Raw genomic sequence first — 8,390 nt, 5'->3', positions numbered from 1 at the left:
CATAACCCAGATGCAGATGTGAAAGGCCTCTTTGATACCAAATCCGAGACGAGATTGTGCCTCGGAATTCTGATCAATAAAGTCTCTTGTACAATAAAATTTGATTTCTTAGCTCTTATACAGATAATATTAATGTTCCTCTGTGTGTTCAATGAGACAGATATCAAAGCTATAAAGATGTACTCGAACAGGCCAGTGTGTGATCTGTAAACGTCTTTTATCTGGTGTACTGTCATGTCAAGTGGCTTTATTGTCATTTTAACCAATACACACTGAGATGAAACAACGTTCCTCCAGGACTAAGGTGCTACATGAAACAACATATATAGACAGACCCAGTGCACATGAGATTGTCTATCTAAAACAATTACACTGTACATTTGGTAATGATTTAGCAGCAGTTACTTGTGCAACAAAATTGTACTTAAAGGTGGTTGTGTATTAATGTATGCATGTATTAATGCCAGTGTACTGGATCTGATATATTAAGCCATGTACAGAAAGTACAGTATTGACATTATAGTATAGACATTACGTCATTAATATTGCAATTTCAATATGCATTACTTAAATACTGATTCCTACACTGACATTACAGTGCTGATTGTTGTTTTATTAATCTGTATTATTACAGGACATATGTAAACTTTGCAGTACTGACATTTCTGACATATTTCTTTCCTGCATTATCAGCCATTCTAACAAACTGCCAATGTTACAAAAATAAAAAGATTTCACAATAACTTTCCACTACTGACATTACAGTACAGATATTACATTACTGACACTACTGGCATTACAGTAAATATTTTACACTACTGAAATTTCTGACATTACACTACTGACATTACAGTGAAGATTTTACACTACTGACATTACAGTGCTAATTTTATACTACTAACATTACTGACATTACACTACTGACATTACAGTGAAGATTTTACACTACCCACATTACAGTGCTGATTTTACACTACTGACATTACAGTGCTAATTTTATACTACTAACATTACTGACATTACAGTGAAGATTTTACACTACACACATTACAGTGCTGATTTTACACTACTGACATTACAGAGAAGATTTTACACTACTGACATTACTGACATTACACTACTGACATTACAGTGAAGATTTTACACTACTGACATTACTGACATTACACTACTGACATTACAGTAAAGATTTTACACTACTGACATTTCTGACATTACACTACTGACATTACAGTGAAGATTTTACACTACTGACATTACTGACATTACACTACTGGCATTACAGTAAAGATTTTACACTACTGACATTACTGACATTACACTACTGACATTACAGTAAAGATTTTACACTACTGACATTTCTGACATTACACTACTGACATAACTGCATATCTTACACTACTGACATTACAGTACAGACATTATATTACTAACACTACTGACATTACAGTGCAGATTTTACACTACTGACATTGCAGTGCAGACATTTTACTACTGTAATTACACTACTGACATTTATTGCAGATATTACACTACTGATAGAACCATAATGTAATTACACTACTGACATTACAGTACTGATATTACACAACTGACATTACAGTATTGTAATTACTCTACTAACTTTACAGTACAGACATTGTACTACTCACACTACTGACATTACAGTGCAGACATTACACTACTGACATTACTGACATTACTGACACCACAGTACTGCCATTGCAGTGCAGATTTTACACTACTGACATTGCAGTGCAGAAATTTCAAAACTGATACTACAGTGCAAACATTGACATTACACTACAAAACCATACAGTATTAACATTAACAACTGTGTGACTGATCTTTAGAACCCGGACTCAACACACACTCGTACTCACTTCGCACACCCATGACTTCAGTACCACTCACATTACATCATCTCATTACCATAAACTTTTTAAATGCTTACTTTGCATATCTTTTCTGAACTGTTGCTATATTGCTCGTTTGCACAAGATTTTTGTTTACATTTTGTACTGTTTAATTTTGTTAACTTTGACTTGTCAAAACAGGTTTACTGGCGGAGCTATTTTGTGTTTTGTGTGTTGTCTTGCACTGTCTTGTGTTGTCTTTGCACTGTTTGCACCAGGTTGCACTTTATGTGGTGAGGACACTGACTAGTCCTTAGCCCTGTGTTTTCTGTTTCTGTGATTATTGTTATATGTAGCATTAGGGTTCTGGAGGAACGTTGTTTCATTTCACTGTGTACTGCGTCAGCTATAAATGGTTGAAATGACAATAAAAGCTTCTTGACTTTTGACTTGACTTGACATTACTCTACCAACATTACACTACTGACATTACTATACTGATATTGCAGTGCAAACATTACACTACTGACGTTACTATACTGATATTGCAGTGCAAACATTACACTAATGACGTTACAGTACTGTAATTACACTTTTGACATTTAATGCAGACATTATGCAACTGACATTAGCATACTGTAATAACACTACTGACATTACAGTACTGTAGTTAAACTACTGACATTTAATGCAGACATTACATTACTGACATTACCATACTGTAATTACACTACTGACATTACCATACTGCAATTACACTGCTGAATTTACAATGCAGACTTGATACTACTGACATTACAGCACTGACACTACAATACATACATTGCACTACAGATTTTACACGACTGACATTACTGTACAGACATTAAACTACTGAATTTACAGCATAGACATTACACTATTGATATTACAATGCAGACATTACACTGTTGACATTACAGTACAACCACAGGAACATTTGACACTGTTATACTGCTGTGTATAATTTAGGATACATGCATTACATTTAGCACAGTTCCCTGCTGCATAATTCTTGTGTTTTGCAGCAGGGAATTTCCTTAGGTTAAAGCTTCTTCTTCCGCTTCCTCTCTGTCAGGTGAAAATGTAAATAGCGGTAGTTATAGAGACAACTTGCTCTGCCTTTTTTTCAGCTGAAAGTGCATACATCGTATATAGAAGGAAAACAATTCTATCATTACAATGTAGACATTATGTAAGAATGAACAGACATTATATATCTACCTACCTACCTACTTACCTACCTACCTACCTACATATAGTTTGGACATCTGACCATTACATTTGTATGTGCTGTTTTTACATTTAGTCCCCAAAACTCTACTCTTTTTGGAAGATGTTCCACTAGATTTTAAAGTGTGTTTTTTATTGTGGACATTAATTTAGCCCAGAAATCTAATACAGCTTTTGGTGTAACTTGTAGCTCAGTGCATAAGAAGTTGCTCTGGACAAGGGCGTCTATCCAATGCTATCAATTGAAATGTTGTCTGCTTTTAGCTTTGTGAAAGATGTTGTCTCTCAACCCAACCAAATGTTTATCCTATATAAAGCTTTAACTACAGTGAGGAAAATAAGTATTTGAACACCCTGCTATTTTGCAAGTTCTCCCACTTAGAAATCATGGAGGGGTCTGAAATTGTCATCGTAGGTGCATGTCCACTGTGAGAGACATAATCTAAAAAAAAAAAATCCAGAAATCACAATATATGATTTTTAAACTATTTATTTGTATGAAACAGCTGCAAATAAGTATTTGAACACCTGAGAATGTCAATGTTAATATTTGGTACAGTAGCCTTTGTTTGCAATTACAGAGGTCAAATGTTTCCTGTAGTTTTTCACTAGGTTTGCACACACTGCAGGAGGGATTTTGGCCCACTCCTCCACACAGATCTTCTCTAGATCAGTCAGGTTTCTGGCCTGTCGCTGAGAAACACGGAGTTTGAGCTCCTCCAAAGATTCTCTATTGGGTTTAGGTCTGAGACTGGCTAGGCCATGCCAGAACCTTGATATGCTTCTTACAGAGCCACTCCTTGGTTATCCTGGCTGTGTGCTTGGTCATTGTCATGTTGGAAGACCCAGCCTCGACCCATCTTCAATGCTCTAACTGAGGGAAGGAGGTTGTTCTCAAAATCTCGCAATACATGGCCCCGGTCATCCTCTCCTTAATACAGTGCAGTCGCCTGTCCCATGTGCAGAAAAACACCCCAAAGATGATGCTACCACCCCATGCTTCACAGTAGGGATGGTGTTCTTGGGATGGTACTCATCATTCTTCTTCCTCCAAACACGTTTAGTGGAATTATGACCCAAAAGTTCTATTTTGGTCTCATCTGACCACATGACTTTCTCCCATGACTCCTCTGGATCATCCAAATGATGATTGGCAAATTTAAGACGTGCCTGGACATGTGCTGGTTTAAGCAGGGGAACCTTCCGTGCCATGCATGATTTCAAACCATGACATCTTAGTGTATTACCAACAGTAACCTTGGAAACGGTGGTCCCAGCTCTTTTCAGGTCATTGACCAGCTCCTCCCGTGTAGTTCTGGGCTGATTTCTCACCTTCCTTAGGATCATTGAGACCCCACGAGGTGAGATCTTGCATGGAGCCCCAGTCCGAGGGAGATTGACAGTCATGTTTAGCTTCTTCCGTTTTCTAACGATTGCCCAACAGTGGACCTTTTTTCACCAAGCTGCTTCGCAATTTCCCCGTAGCTCTTTCCAGCCTTGTGGAGGTGTACAATTTTGTCTCTAGTGTCTTTGGACAGCTCTTTGGTCTTGGCCATGTTAGTAGTTGGATTCTTACTGATTGTATGGGGTGGACAGGTGTCTTTATGCAGCTAATGACCTCAAACAGGTGCATCTAATTGAGGATAATAAATGTAGTGGAGGTGGACATTTTAAAGGCAGACTAACAGGTCTTTGAGGGTCAGAATTCTAGCTGATAGATAAGGTGTTCAAATACTTATTTGCAGCTGTATCATACAAATAATTAGTTTAAAAATCATATATTGTGATTTCTGAATTTCTTTTTTTTAGATTATGTCTCTCACAGTGGACATGCACCTACGATGACAATTTCAGACCCCTCCATGATTTCTAAGTGGGAGAACTTGCAAAATAGCAGGGTGTGTTCAAATACTTATTTTCCTCACTGTATATCTTTAAATTACTTAACATATGTGCACACTTGGCTATCACACTCATGTAATTGCTGAAGATCTTATTGAAGATAATTCCTCATTTGTTTTTATAGTAACCTCCACTCTTCTGGGAAAGCTTCCCACTAGATTTTTAGGTGGCTGTGGGAAATTTGGAATTATTTTGGTTGCAAGAGCATATAAAACTGATGTCATGTGAAGAGGTCTGGGGTTCATGTGGTGTCCCAGTAGTGAAGTTGAGGAGATCAAGGCACTGTGCAGTATGGTCGTAATATAATTATTTCATTCCAACTTTCACATCAACAAACATGTCTTCATTTAGATGGATTTGTGTGCAGGAGCTTCGTCATGCTGTAACTTTGTTTGGGTTTCTTACTTCCAGTGAAAGGAAAATGTAACAATTTAGCATACAATGATATTTTATAGAATTGTTTGTTTTAGACTTTGTGGCAACTGTTTGGACAAGAACCAGATATGCAGTGGTGGAGAGAAAGAAATGAAATGTAATTCGTTGCTGTACTTAAGTAGCTTTTTTTGCATATCTGTTTTACTTTCACTTCACTACATTTCAAAGTTAGATATCTTTTTACTCAACTACATTCTGTGAAATCAGTCATTCCTTTTTTTTATAAATGAGCGGATAAAAACTGGTGAAACACACAGCAAACCGCCAATCAGGTTTGAGAGCACATTGTTTTGAACTTCTTTTTGATTGCCGCTTGGCATATCTAATTATCACCAACATACAGTTCAGCCTCAGTTCAACAGAAAGCAGAACATTTTAAGAGGAATAGATGAATCTCCTGACACTACTTGCCACAACATCATGAAAAACTTAAAATAAAAATCAATCAGTGACTCATTTGTATCATTCTATTAAAATATTGGTGCTTCAGGTCACATTAGAGTCTTTTCACATAAACTGAGTTGAAGAGTCTTGTGACAAAAAAATTATAATAGGAACATTATAGCCGTAATAAATCATAGTATTTTGAATACTTAAGTACATGTAAAGGCAAATACTTTTGCACTTTTACTCAAGTGAAAGTTTAAAAGGAGCATTTTTACTTTTACTGGAGTCACATTTTATGGAGTGAATCTCTAATTTTTATCAAGTACATGCTTTGTGACTGTAAAAAGTCAAGGGTGCATACTTTTGTTTTGTGGATTAGCTGTAATAATTGGTTCTTGGCTCCTTAATAACTGCTTTGAAAGGAACTGTTTCCAAGCTGCGTCATTTGGTATTTTTCATCCTACTGTTGAAATGCTATGCTAGCAAGCATCAGACTAGCATTAGTCACTTTTTAGCTTTTCTGTTGATCTCTCTTTTAACTTTACTGTAATATAGTAGGGATTTAACAATGACATAGTCACATTTACACACACACACACACACACACACACACACAGTGTCTACCTATCAGCAGGGATTTGTCTCTGTTTGTACTCATGGCTCAGATTATCAGAGCAATCCTCTTCAGTCACTACCTCTATTTACATTCGCACCTGACAGAGAGGAAGCAAAAGGAGACGGTTCGACCCGAGGAAATTCCCTGCTGCAAATTCAGCTTTGTTTTGTTCTTGTTTTTTTTTCTCTCTCTATAGGTAATGCAGTTACACACTTGGATGATGGATCACTGTGAACTACAACCTTTTTCATTTCCATAATGCATATTTTCATATGCAATACCTGCAGTGTGATATCTGGACTTTTCAGTTTTGTGTTTTTAGGTGTAATGTTTGCACTTCCTTATATCTTCACTGTACCAAACTTATGTAAAGTCTGTATCCTAACATTTATTTCCATATTTTTAAGTGTTGTAGTTCTATGTTTTGGCGGAACGTTGTCTCGTTTTTACTGTGTTCCACTTTGTATAGTAGAAGTACTGTTTTACTTCTTCCTGCCATAAGCATATAAGCATTTTCTGTTTATACATCTTTTCTCTCATATATATCTCATATATATCTTTATATATTCTTATATTTTATATAGTTTTTATACTTTATTTATCTGCCTTCTTTTTCTGCCTTCGTTTTATTTTTCTCCCCATCCTATTCCCTCATGCCGTACTGTCGTAAAAAGCATTTCACTGCATGTCGTACCCTGTTTGTATGTGTATGTGACAAATAAAATTTGATTTGATTTGATGAGAAATGACAATAAAAGCCTCTTGACTTCACTTGACTTGACTAATGTGTTTTTTATTATATCAGTGGTGGGCAGTGCATTTTACACCTAGGCTTTCAGTGGTGTCCAGTGCTGTTACAGCAACAGCTTCAAGCAGCATAGAGTTTATGGTTAAACAAAGCCTGTAGTGCTCACAGTATTATCCTTACTATAATATGCGATGTGACAGCTGAAATATGATTGGATAGAAACTCTAACAGAAACTTACAATCATTAATGCAGCAGCAACAGCACGCCTAAGTATATGTATACATGATAGATAGATAGATGGATAGATGGATAGATGGATAGATAGATTTATGGTTCTAGAGGGTTTTGGTGAACTTTTCCCCAACGTGTTAACTTACGGTTGTTGCAACGGTGTGGCTGGTTGTTTACATCCCAGAGCTCCCTCATGGCTGTGATACTTACTAGCGCGCCCTTTTCGTTATAATGTCATCATTAGTCTTGCTGAAGTCCCTACTTTCCCCATGAACATACTGCACCGTGTCTCCTTTCCTGTTTCCCTCTCATCTTCTCTCTCTAACTCTCTCCATTGATCCTGTATTCTACTTGCATGATTCATCTTGACGTCCTCTTCAACTGAAGACCACTCCCTGCAGCTGAGCATGTTCTCCGCATAATCTATGTGGTTACTCAGAAGGGTTAAATAAAATTAAAAATAAAGATGGATTTGGAATGTTATTCATACAACCAACGATTTTGAATTACAGTTACCATGAAAACTTTTGCACTGTCCATCAGCGAACAGTTGATAACCTCAAAAATGATGGAACTATAATGAATAAATATCTGAATGTCTCCGAAATCAGGGTGGATTCCCTTTTGAGTCTGGTTCCTCTCAAGGTTTCTTCCTTATACTGTCTGAGGGAGTTTTTTTCTTCAGCACTATCATGTCTGACTCACTCATTAGGGATAAACTTAATAATGTATATTTTTAATCAGTTTATTTCTGTAAAGCCGCTTTGGGACAATGTCACATTTTTAAAAAGTGCTATGCAAATAAGATTGGATATACATGAATCTATCTATCTATCTATCTGTCTGTCTGTCTGTCTGTCTGTCTGTCTGTCTGTCCATCCGTCCGTCCGTCCGTCCGTCCGTCCGTCCATCCATCCCAATATTTAATATTCATCAAACAAAATAATTAAACCTGAAACACAG

Source organism: Silurus meridionalis, chromosome 10 (genome assembly GCF_014805685.1).
Source record: "Silurus meridionalis isolate SWU-2019-XX chromosome 10, ASM1480568v1, whole genome shotgun sequence".
Lineage (NCBI taxonomy): Eukaryota > Metazoa > Chordata > Actinopteri > Siluriformes > Siluridae > Silurus > Silurus meridionalis.
This window is presented reverse-complemented; position numbering follows the sequence as displayed.